The sequence below is a fragment of the Belonocnema kinseyi genome, chromosome 2, assembly GCF_010883055.1.
Source record: "Belonocnema kinseyi isolate 2016_QV_RU_SX_M_011 chromosome 2, B_treatae_v1, whole genome shotgun sequence".
Classification (NCBI taxonomy): domain Eukaryota; kingdom Metazoa; phylum Arthropoda; class Insecta; order Hymenoptera; family Cynipidae; genus Belonocnema; species Belonocnema kinseyi.
This window is the reverse complement of record NC_046658.1, coordinates 13,353,435-13,365,899: the sequence shown is the minus strand read 5'-3', so window position 1 is coordinate 13,365,899 and position 12,465 is coordinate 13,353,435. Positions and strand designations below refer to the sequence as shown.

Genomic DNA, 12,465 nt, shown 5'->3' with positions numbered 1-12,465 from the left:
GTGACTAACGATAATAGTTTTTAATCTCTCACCGACACGTTTCTATACTGATAAATTCTCTAATCTGTGTAATTTTAAAGCTTAGTGCATCGGGAAGCTGAGTAGCCTCACGGTAATACCGTGAAAAATACATTCCTCCGAATCTCAAAACGGAGATCCTACATTTTCACAAAATAGTCACTGTTCGTTAGTCTCAATTATTTCTGAAAACAAAGGTTAATGAACCATAGGAAATGTGATGAGGCATAAATTCGCTGATGCCACTCAATTTGAACATTGAATAATAGTATTTATGAGTGAATGATATTGCAGTTTTTAATACTGACCGAGTCGTTACATAATTCTATCAATGTATACAGCTCATACCAAACAAAATAGAAATGTCAATTTTTACGCCTTCCTAACATTAGCCCCCGCTTTGTGGTTATCAAACAGCACAAGAAAATATAAAGATCTCATAATTTTAAAAGTAACTTTTTTTTAACAAGGTCTGGAGTCAGCACTTGAATTATAAAAATGATAAAAGGTTGGATCCCAGCGTAAAACTAAACTTTTAACTGGATATCCTCCCCGGAAAAAAAAATCAAAGGCTCTTTCGTCGTTTCCCTGCGGATAATCTAATAATAAAAGTTCATCATTCGAGGCCCATTTTCTTGAATGAAGACCTCCACGTCTCATCAAGTTTGCAAACTGTTCTAGCAACTCATTAGCTTTTGCCGTTGTGCTTGCGCTAAAAAGAACGTCATCCACATATATCTTATTTTCTAAGATCGCTTGAGCTTTAGGAAAATTAGAACCTTCATCCCTAACCAATTTTTTTATAACGCGATTCGCCAAGTACGGGGACATGATTTCCCGCAAATGACGGTTGTTAATCTCCAGGCTACGAGCTTGCATTCTGGTGAATGCCACAATATTGAAACTAAATCAGTTAATAATTTTGGACCTATATGTAAATGTGAGTTAAGAGAAGATCCATCGGAAATGAGACTTGAGGCATTAAAGACTAATATATATATAATTCAAAATTTGTCATAAGGACAACCGCAGGATTTCGCCGGGAGCGGGTGCTAATCTGGAAAATTGCACGCGCTTCCAGCGAAATCGCGGTAAAATTTCAGCCACAACCACGTCTCACGACCGTGAGATAGGTGGTTACAGTCTGTAAAGCAATCAATATGACGATCCAGCAAAAGCTTCGTGCACCCTAAGAACATGGAGCGACCCAAGGACTACCGCCTTCTGCATTTATCCCGCAAGTGTTTTAGCATATTCTTGACACGCAGGGATGATTTTTACGCCATTAGCAAGTGAAAGCTTGGCACCTCCAAGAGCGCCGATAATAAGGACGATTAGTTTAACAGAATATTCCGCGTACAATCGTTGCAACTCCCTTATAAGGTCTCGATACCTCTCTTTATTTTCATTTTCCTTGGTCATGATGTTTTTGTCAGCTGGTGCCGAAAATTCGATAACGAACATGGTTCGCTTCTCGAAGTCAAGAAGAGTTATGTCAGGCCTCGAGTGAGCAACAGAACAATTGTCGAGAATATAAATTTCCAGTATATGCGGCACTTCCCATTCTCGACAATTGACTTGATTTCCCTAGGAGCATTTAGAGGAGCGATATTAAGGTGAATGCCGTAGGAGTGACAGAGATGGTAATAAGGAACTCTTAGTGCCGGATTGTGCCTTTGAATGTAGGTCGTTCCCGCGTGAGTTGGACAACTAGATAGTATGTGAGCTAAATGCTCGTGGTGTGCATGGCACGCCCTGCAGCTATCATCAGGAATGTCTTGGCTCAAAATGTGGCGACGGTTTGTTAAGGTGAAAATGACATCGTCTTGGCATGCAAAAATGAAACCCTCCGTACCAGACTTCAATCCGGGCGATTTAAGAAAAGCAAAAGTTAGCTCACAAGACATTGACTGATCCTTCACATTTCTGTGGCAGATACCGTGCATCCTTTTATCGAGGAGCTGTTCACGAAAGTTTTTCTCTTGTGCTTTCTTAATCCGGGCTTTCAGGAGTGAGTACTCGAGATGGATAAGATTTGATGCATTTTGGTCACCCCTAATACTGAAGTGAAGTCCGAGTGTTTCAGCAGCCTCTTCTGCTGCTTTGTACAGAAATGCTCCTTTGTCCAATTCTTCGTCATTCCTGACCATTTTAAGAAGAGGGTCTCTTCCATTTACAACTATATGTGCTGTACCCAGAATAATCCTGTTGTGAAGACATTCAAGACTCAATATTCCGCGACCACCTTGATGGCGTGAGATGTACAGTCGCGGAATGGAAGACTTGAAATGCATGCTTTTGTTCATGTGCATAACCTTTCTTGTCCCGATATCAAGGGATCTGAGCTCGTTCTTCGTCCACGGAACTACTCCAAATGAATAGATTACTTTTTGGGCCGGCAAGCATGTTCGTAGCAGATACTTTGTTCCCCGCCAACAGTTCGAAAGACCAAATCTGTCGGATGAGACGTTTGTATCTGCTTCGGAGAGTATCCTTTACAGATGTCATATCCTGAATGCGAATTTGTGGCACGCCCAGGTATGTATAAGTCTATCCAGCGCAAAGGTGTCGTATACCGCTTCTATCAACGAGCTCAGGATCTTCAGGGATGCCATTAAGTTTTCCTCGCTTCAAATAAACCTTGGCGCATTTGTCTAACTCAAATTCCATTCCAATTTCCTTAGTATATCGTTCGACAATCCCTCGAGCTAGATGTAGTTGCTCTTTGTTTTTAGCACAGATCTTAAGATCGTCCATGTAAAATACACGAGTGACCTTGTACTTTCGATCTGCAGGTTCGCCGCACAAGTACCCGTCAGAATGGCGAAGTGCTAGAGATAGTGGCAATAATGTAAGGCAAAAGAGGAGTGGACTCATGGTATCACCCTGAAAGACACCTCTCTGAAAGGTGACCTTTTTAGTTGTCACACGATTTTTTCCAGATGAGATAGTAAATCTGGTTTTCCAAAGCGCTATCAATCCCTCTATGTACCTAACTATTTTCGGATGAACCTTTAAGATTTCCAAAAGACAGATGATAAGTCTGTGGGAGGTCGAATCAAAAGCTTTCCAATAATCATTCCAGGCCATCGATAGGTCACGCGGGTAGAATGCTGCATCCTTACACACACATCTATCGATGAGCAGGTTCTCCCTACATCCGGCTACGCCTTTCTTTGAGTCTCGTTGTTCATACATTTCTTGCCACACAGGTTCAATTGCCCGAACAATCCTGTCATTTAGGATAGCTGTGAATATCTTATAAAGTGTGTTCAGACAAGTTACACCAACCACTCTGGAATCGGCTCTTCCGACTTCAAATATGAGGTGAAAATACGGACCAAATGCTGATGGGCTGAAGAAAACTTTTTCCACCAGAAGGTTTTGATACAATCTGGTCCCGGTGCAGAATAATTCTTCATCCCTCTTAATACTTTTTTCACCTCCTCGCTAGTGATGGGTGGGCATTCTTTATCAGGTGTTATGAGGGCAACACATAACTGCTTGAAGCTATTTATATCTTCTGAGTCTTCGTCCAGTCTATGCTGCACTTCGTAGACTTCTCTCCAAAATACTTCGACCTCTTCTGGTTTGGGTGGGTGTTCGACAGTAACCGGAGGGTCTTGAAAGAGTCGAGATGTGTTAGAGAGAAACTGTTGATTTTCTCTGACCCACCTCTCCCTCCGCTCTAGACTTCTCTTAACGTCAGATAGTATCCGTATTCTCTCAACAATATGCTGCCTGATGGTCAGCAGCTTTGACTTGTTCAGTGTGTGATGACGGGTCCGGAGTTCGTTTGCGATCTTTCGAACCTTGGCGGTAAAATTCCTACCAGATGTGATGTAGTCAATCACACACTGAATGCGGGACGCGTACTGTCTTGCCCAGCCTATCTTTATGGCAAGTTGATGTATTCGTCTTTTGGTCTTATAATCAACCGTTGGTTTTGTTTTACGGTTCGCATCGGCCAAAGCTCTCGCTGCATTATACACACAATAATTGATAGCCCAGAGGTCGGATTCTCCGGAAAAATGTCCACGAAGCTCGTCATCCATTTCAGCCAGATCTTTAGGCTTGAGAGAAATCTTGGTGTTGAGGTTTCTCCGGGTCGTAAAGCATCGCTCTTCCTCTATTGGATGCCTGCCCGCGGTTGGTCCTAATGTCGCCTCTTTCTCTGTTTCCGGTTTGTACAAGCTGTGGAAGAGTAGGCGTTTTGCTTACATCGCCCCTTTTTCGGAGTATTTCAGCATGATTTCGCAGACTTTGCTGCAAAAAGTGCGATAGTTCCGGGTGTTTCTCGCACCACAGAGCATGCAGCCATGCCATGTAACCCTGTTCAGGGGCCACACTCGCATCGTAGCACTCTAGCAAGTCGTGATTCAGTCGCTCCTTCTACCCAAAGGTCGCGAGATCCCGCCGATCCATCGCATTGAATCCATTTTTATTGGCTCCCCCAGCTCTAGATTGGTCGGCATTCTTGGCCGACCCATTGTCGGGAGCCCTGCGCCTTCTGTTGTTTTGAACCGCACTTACTACAACTATGTTTAGTGTTGTCATTGTTGTTCCCACGAGAAGCAAAGATAAGGCTACGAACTCTGAGAGGTCGCCCGGTACCCCAGAGTCACCGTTCTAGACACCTCACCCAGGTGTCATTCAGCTTTCGGCACGGTTTTTACACCTCCGCTTAGGGTTTAATTCCTTCGGGACCACCCTTGGACAATTGTCCGCGACTGGCTTTTTATTTTTGTAACCATATAGAGCACAAACCATTCTTCCATTTCCCAAAAACGAGATAAATCGGCGTGAAGCTCGGCGGTCGTGGAATAACAAGCCGAAATTGAGCGACCGATTTCAAAATTTTGAATTGGACGGGAGGGTATCCACCCAAAAAGACTATTTTGGGCAGCCAAGGTAGCGAGGGTACCCATTTTTAAATCTGGTGACGGACAGGATCCAAATCTATCAGCTCCAGAAATAACGTCTATTTTATTCGATCCAAAGGGATCGGGATTCGCTAAGTTCAGGCTATTTAATTCTTTTAGATTTGCTTGATTAGGAAATTTCGGAGGTGTATATGACGTCAAATTGCACAAGATGGGTGCTTGTAATGCGATAGAATTCGGGTTTGAATCTTTAGAACGTAACCACACTTAAGCTTATTTTTTAGCAATGCCAATTAATTCTCCACCTACACCATATACTTGTGTACCTATTGATTTTATGATGAGTAGGATGTAATATCTTCAAAACTTTTTTCGTTTTAAAACCACATTCGGATCCTTGATCCATTAATACTCTAAAACTTGCGGGGGAACCATTGTCGGACTCTAATTCAATCACTGCGGTAGCTGGTAAGGTAGAACGTGAAACACACTCATAATTACTTAAATGACAACTCGAGTGTTAATTTTCAAATATATGATGCGCCACCTTTATAGCAGCAGGTTGTTTATTATTAGTTTGAGCATTTTTACTCATTTGTGAAGTATACGGAATTTGAAGTTTACTAGTGTTGTGAGTCAGCAAATTATTATCCTTTTTGGTAACAACCGAGTTAGTTGTGGGAGTAACCGAGTCAGTTGTTGAGTTCATACTGTATAAGTGTAGAAGAGTGTTGGGCTTACGGTGACATTTTGTACAAGTATATTTACTAGCACACTGATGAGGCCTATGACCCGGAAACAAACATTTAATGCAGGCATGCTTTTGAAAGATAAATTCTCTTCTTTTATCAGTAGTCAAGGTAAACATATAGAAGTGGAAGAGGTTGTATGGCTTTGTACAGATCGAGATTTATTTGATTTTTCTTTATCCGAAGACCCCGATTCCGACATTTCAATTGCTTCAAGCGTAGGTTTCGTCAGCCAAATGTGTCTCCCATTCTTTTAGAGAAGTCATGCTTAATTTGCGCACTGTCCAGAAAACAATAACGTCATATCAGTGTTCCGTTGGTCTATTCAAATTCATTAGGGCTGTGAAGGGCCTCATTAGTGGTATCTCTTAATACCTTTAAATCAGCTATTAAACCATTCGAGACACTAGGGATTGATGCCATTGCTTGCAATTGTGCATTAATCAAGGCGCGCCTATTATCGAAACGTATTTTCTTAAATCCCCATGCTGGTGAAAAGTTAACATCTGTCAATGTTACATGTTTTTGTTATGTGACCAACGTCACCTATTAACGACGTTTTGAGATAGTGCAAACAAGAAGCGTTAGATAATGTATCATTGTTAATAATGAGTGCCACGAAAAGATCTCAAAAAATTTCCCATTCAACATGAATCCCAGAAAAGGTAGGTAAAGTTATTTTAGGTAGCTTCGGAAGCGAACAATCTTGACGACTTGTATTTACTCGTGAACGCATTTCAGCGTGATCGGTATGATTTGAAATGAAAGGATGTAACATATTATTTGAAAAATCAAGAGCAGATAGATAAGCATACTCAATTTGTAAAAATTGTTTTTTAGAAAAATACTAGACTTTTATTTTTTCTTCAGTAGAGTACATCAATATTGCTTTCAAATAAAGCTCTACTAAACGTTGCCATTTCTCTTCTACTAACTTTAAGCGACCTGCAATAGTAGTTTGCTTGCGCTTGTCTAAACCGAGTTTTTTTATAATTAATTTCGGTGCGAGATATTGCTTCATGCAGCGCGACCATCTCAGTACTGAATACATCCATTTTAGCAAAATTCTATAAATTTAGCTTTCTCTGAATTTTAAAAATAATGGTAATAAATTGAGTTTCACGATACGCACGAAACTACGAAATCTGAAAAAGTTTTGATGATAATTAAAAAAAAGTTGAAACATGTACGACTTTGACTTAGCTTTACTTCCGTTGAACTTCTTATTTGAAGATCGCAGTTGGTTGCGCCTCCCGGATGTATTGACGTAAGTTGGTTCTCATCGAAGAAAACCCTACTGAAAATTCCTATATATGTTCCTATATAGGTTCCTATATAGGAATCTACATCGGATCCTATATAGGATCCTACATAGGAACCTATGTGTTTACCTATAGGTGCCACTTATAGGAAATGACATAGGATCGTATAAAGGATCCTATATAGGTTCCTGTATAGGATCCTTTATAAGATCCTGTATATCTTTCTGCATGGGACAGTATCCAGATGCGCAGTAGTATTTTATAGCACTTACGGCTGCGCAGAAGTTTTTTGGTCCTCCATGAGCACCTAGAGACATACGTACCATTGGGTACCATGAGGTATCATTCGTTAGGTACCATCAGTTAGGCACTATCAGGTACCTTATTAGGGAGTGTCCTATACAGGCACCTATATAGGATCCTATGTCCTTTCCTATAGGTGGCACCTATAGGTGAAACATATAGCATCCTATGTAGAATCCTATATAGGATCCTATGTAGGATTACTATATAGGATCCTATATAGGAACCTATATAGGAATTTTCAGCAGGGAATGTTGTCAAGAGGTTGACAAGGATCTCGGTCAGAAAGAGAGATAATTAGAAGAGGATAACGCACGAAAGAGTGTTATCGCAACTTTGAAGAAAAGGCTGGATTCCTTCACGTGTAGTTGAAATCAATTTCTGGCTGATCGGTAATGAGTAGAGAGAGAACTGTTTGGGAAGATAGCCATATTCAAAATGTTCAGATTTCACGTCCTTTTGCACCTTCAAACACTGTTCTTCGCACCGCGTGAACCACTGCAAAATCCATCACAATCCCGGACGAGCCCCCAAATGTTCGTTAGTCTCAATTATTTCTGGAAATAAAGGTTAATAAACTTTGGGAAATGTGATGAGGTATAAATTCACTGATGCCACTCAATTTGAACATTGAATAATAGTATTTATTAGTGCATGATATTGCAGTGTTTAGTATTCAACATTTTTGGTAAAGCGCCCCGTCAATAAGATAAACTTTAGTTTTGAAAAATAGTTTAATTTTAATTACAAGTAACGTGTTGTAAGTTACACACTACAGAGATGTAATTCGGTGCCTGGTCTCTGGCTTACTGACCTTGGCGAGTCGAGTCGTTACATAATTTTATCAATGTATACGGCTCATACCAAACAAGATAGAAATGCAAAGTATCGCGGCTGCCAAATAGAAAAAGATAAAGAAAACAAAACTCAACCGCTCCCGTAGAAAGTCGCGCATGGTGCTTTTTCTCCTTTTTGCTGTAGATCCGTCGGGAATGGTAGGCTAAGTCTTCGAAAAGGTAACAATCTGTATCGTTATTAAATTATAGTTACACATCTCTGTTCTATTTATAAAACATATTAAATAAATACTCAATTTTATAATAATTTGTAGATTCAACAAAATTATTGTAATACGTATACCTTTTTCTCTACCTATAATTGAAAATATAAACAAATGAAGGAAAAGTTGTTTCGCAGCTAAGGGAGTGCAGAGCTCGAAGAGAGCAAGGGAAAGTGAAATCCACAATAAATAATAAAGCGTCAATTTTGTTTTCATCACGAATCAAACCGTAGTCTGAATCCTCCACGTGCAATTATTTAAAAAAGGATAATTGAAAATAGTATAAACCGTATACGGAACAAAAAATAAGTTTCTGTCAAAAATTCGATGAAACTTCTTTGAAATTCTAACGCAGAAAATATGGATATTTTATCAGGATTACTGCGAACGACCCAGCTCGGTTTTCCCCACAGATGAACGGTTAGAATTTCCAATCCCAAGTGGTGAATCATTTTTTACACTACAAATCTAAAGTTTCATGAGTTGAGAGTTGCAAAAAATGAATTTCTGTCAAAAATTTGATTATACTTTTTTGAAATTCGAACGCTGAAAATATAGCCATTCCATTAGGGCTACTGCGAAGGAACCAGCTCGTTTTCCCACAAAGATTAACGATAAAAATTTTCAAGTCCAGGTTGTGAATATTTTCTTAAAACTACAAATTTTAAGGTGTCATGAGTTCAGACTTACAAAAAATGGATTTCTGTCCAAAATTCGATAACACTTCTTTGAACCTCGAATGCTGAAAATATGAATCTTCTATAGGATCTACCGTAGGGGCTCTGATATTTAGCGCTCTCCGTTCAACGGTTAAAAGTTCTGAGCCTGAGTGGTGAATATTTTTTTCACACTAAAAATTTTAGGATTTCATGAGTTCAGACCTATAAAAAATGAATTTCTGTCAGAAATTCGATGAAACTTTTTTCGATTTCGAAAGCTAAAAATGTGGATCTTCCATTGGGGCTACCGTAAAGGGCCCTGTTCGTTAGCCCTAGCCAAGATGTTAAAATGTCTAATTTCAAATTGTGAATATTTGTTTCACACTACAAATTTTAAGGTTTCATTAGTTCAGACTTTCAAACAATTAATCGCTGTCAAAAATTCGATGAAACTTTTTTGAAACACGAACGCTAAAAATATGGATATTCCATTGGGTCTAAATAGTGGCCCCTGATCGTTAGCCCTATGTATTGAAAGGCGAAAATTAAAAATTCCAATTATTGAATATTTCTTTGACACTAAAAATGTTAAGGTTTCATGAGTTCAGACTTTCAAAAATGAATCTCTGTCAAAAATACAATGACACTTTTTTGAAATTTGAACGCTGAAAATATGGATATTCTATTGGGGCTCACGCAGTGGACCCTCGACGTTAGCCCTCTCCGTTAAAAGGTTAAAATTTTTAATTCCAAATGTGAATATTTTTTTGACACTACAAATTTTAAGGCTGCATGCGTTCAGACTTACAAAAAATGAATTACTGTCCAAAATTCGATAACACTTTTTTGAACCTCGAACGCTGAACATATGGATCTTCCATAGGATCTACCGCAGGGGCCTTGATATTTAGCGCTATCCGTTCAACCGTTAAAAGTTCTAAGCCTAAGTGGTAAATATTTTTTTCACGCTACAAATTTTAGGATTTCATGAGTTCAGACCTATAAAAAATGAATTTCTGTCAGACATTGGTAACAATGAAAAATGAGAATTTGAGTGATTAATTCTAATCTGAATAAATTCACAAATTCTGAATATAATTTAGTAATTGATGTTTTCGTGTCGACTAGGGTAATTAATCAATTTATGAGGATGGATAATGCTGATTACTAGTCAAATAATTTTTTGCAGAAACAAGAAAAAGATCTACCTCGTCCCAGATTTGAACGGGGAACGCCACTTTTTAAGAGTGAAGCGTGAACACATTACACAACAGGAGATGAGCAGATATTTTCAGGTTTTTCCTATATCCTCCGGATGACGCATGTCTGCATCTAAATAGCCTGTGAATTTCAGTGATTAGTTCTAATATTAATACATTCACCGAATCTAAATATAAGTTCGTAATTGTGGTTATTGTGTCGACAGGGTAATTAATTAATTTGGGATAATAGATATTCCTGATTACTGGTCAAATAATTTTTCTGAAGAAACAAGAAGAAATCTCCTCCACCTGGATTTGAACAGGAAATACCGCTTTTCAGGAGTGAAGCTTTAACCAATTACGTCGCCGAGGATCTATAGATATTTCTTAGTTTCTCCTACATCCACGTGATGTCGCACATCAGCATCTATGTAACCTGGCAATTTTACTGATTAGTTCTAATCTTAATAAAGTCACAGAATCTGAATATAATTTAGTAATTGATGTTATTGTGTCGACCAGGGTAATTAATTAATTTATTGCTAATGACAATATAGCTGAATTTTTCGTCAAATGATATTTCTGGAGAAACGAACAAATATTTGCTTTGACCCGGATTTAAACCGAGAACGCTTTGGCATCTTTGTAACCTGTGCATTTGAGTGAATTATTCTAATCTGAATAAATTCACTGAATCTAAATATAATTTATTAATTTATGATATTGTATCTACGAGGAATATAAATTAATTAATTTCTGATGTGAGATATTGCCAATTACATTTAAAATAATTTTTCTGTAGAGCCGAAAAAAATTACCCTTAGCCAGGATTTGAACCTAGAAAGCCACTTTTCAAAAATGAAGATCTTTGTAAACTGTGAATTTAGTAACTAATTATAATCTGAATAAATTCACAGAATCTGAATATAATTTTGTAATTGACGTTTTTATGTTGACCAGCTTTATTAATGATTTAATTTCTGATTATGGTTATTGCCGATTACTGATCAAATAATTTTTCTGGAGAAACAAGAAAAAATCTACCTTGGCCCGGATTAGAACCGAGAAAACCACTTTTTCGGAATGGACCTTTAACCAATTACACCCCCGAGGCTCTGCAGATATTTTCTAGTTTCTCTTATATCCACAGGATGACGCGCGTCGTTTGTCGTTTTTCTACTTCTGAAAAACATTACCTTGGCCTTCTCTGCGTTTACCGTCAGATACTTTGTTCCCACACACTTTTCGAATATTTTCATCATCAGGTTCATCTCCTTCTCGCCTTCTGCTAAGAGAACTGCGTCGTCTGCATGAGCTAGAGAGTATAGTTTGCTGTTGCCCAATATCCTCACCCATTTTCCTTGCTTCTTTACCTTCTCCTCTAAATCTGCCAACAGCATGTTCAAATTTAGTGGACTCTAAAGCCACCCTTGCCTTATAGCGCTTCCTGTCCAGAATAAATCTCCTTTTTCCTTTTCGATGTTCATCCTAATCCTAGTTTCCGTAAAAATTTCCTTTATCCTTTTTACTAGCCTTACTTCTATTCCTTTTTCTTCCATTGCCCGCCATAACACTTTTCTGTTTCCTGAATAAAAAGCAGCTTTAAAATCCAAGAATAACGTGACTAATTACCCTCTCTTCCTCTCCAGGGTTTTGTTAACCACGTAGTTTAATACGTAAATGTTGTCTATCGTTCCCATCCCTTTTCTAAAACCCATCAGATTGTGTGGAATACTTTCTCTGTTCTATCTGACTTTTACCTATTTCCTAAAATGTCTGCATATATTTTGTTGCGTTTTCCATGCTATATTCTCCTATAGCCTTGTTTCTTTTTATTCTATTTATAGCCTCAACCAGTTCTTCGTTTGTTATTACATTTCCTCCCTTTATTTCTCCTTGTCAACCTGATTAATTAATTAATTAATTTATAGTGATAGATATTGCCGATTACTGGCCATATAATTTTTCTCCAGAAATGAGAAAAAATCTGCCTCAGCCCGGAGTTGAACCGGGAACGCCACTTTTCAAGATTGAAGCTCTAACCAATTAAGCCACCGTGGCCCAGCAGATGTTTTCTAGTTTCTCCTATTTCAACAGGATAATGCGCGTCGTCATCTTTGTAAACTGTGAATTTATTCAATAATACTAACATTAAGGGCATGTGATACTTAGAAAATTATCAATTTTACCAGTTTTAGGTTGTCCTGGCCTTTTTTTCTAGAATAATAAATATGTTGTCTTAAAAATTTGAGAAATGATAGCGAACATGCTAACGGACGTCCCTGCAAACTTGTTTTTGTGGGTTAATTCAAAAAAATTTAATTTTGCT

The 12,465-nt window shown here is 38.5% G+C and overlaps 1 non-coding gene across 1 annotated transcript; it reads right to left on the bottom strand.

Moving 5' to 3' along the window:
* Positions 1-12,124: 12,124 nt before the first annotated feature.
* Positions 12,125-12,197, bottom strand: Trnas-uga. The gene has a single exon. It is a non-coding gene; the product is annotated as a tRNA-Ser (tRNA).
* Positions 12,198-12,465: the final 268 nt, after the last annotated feature.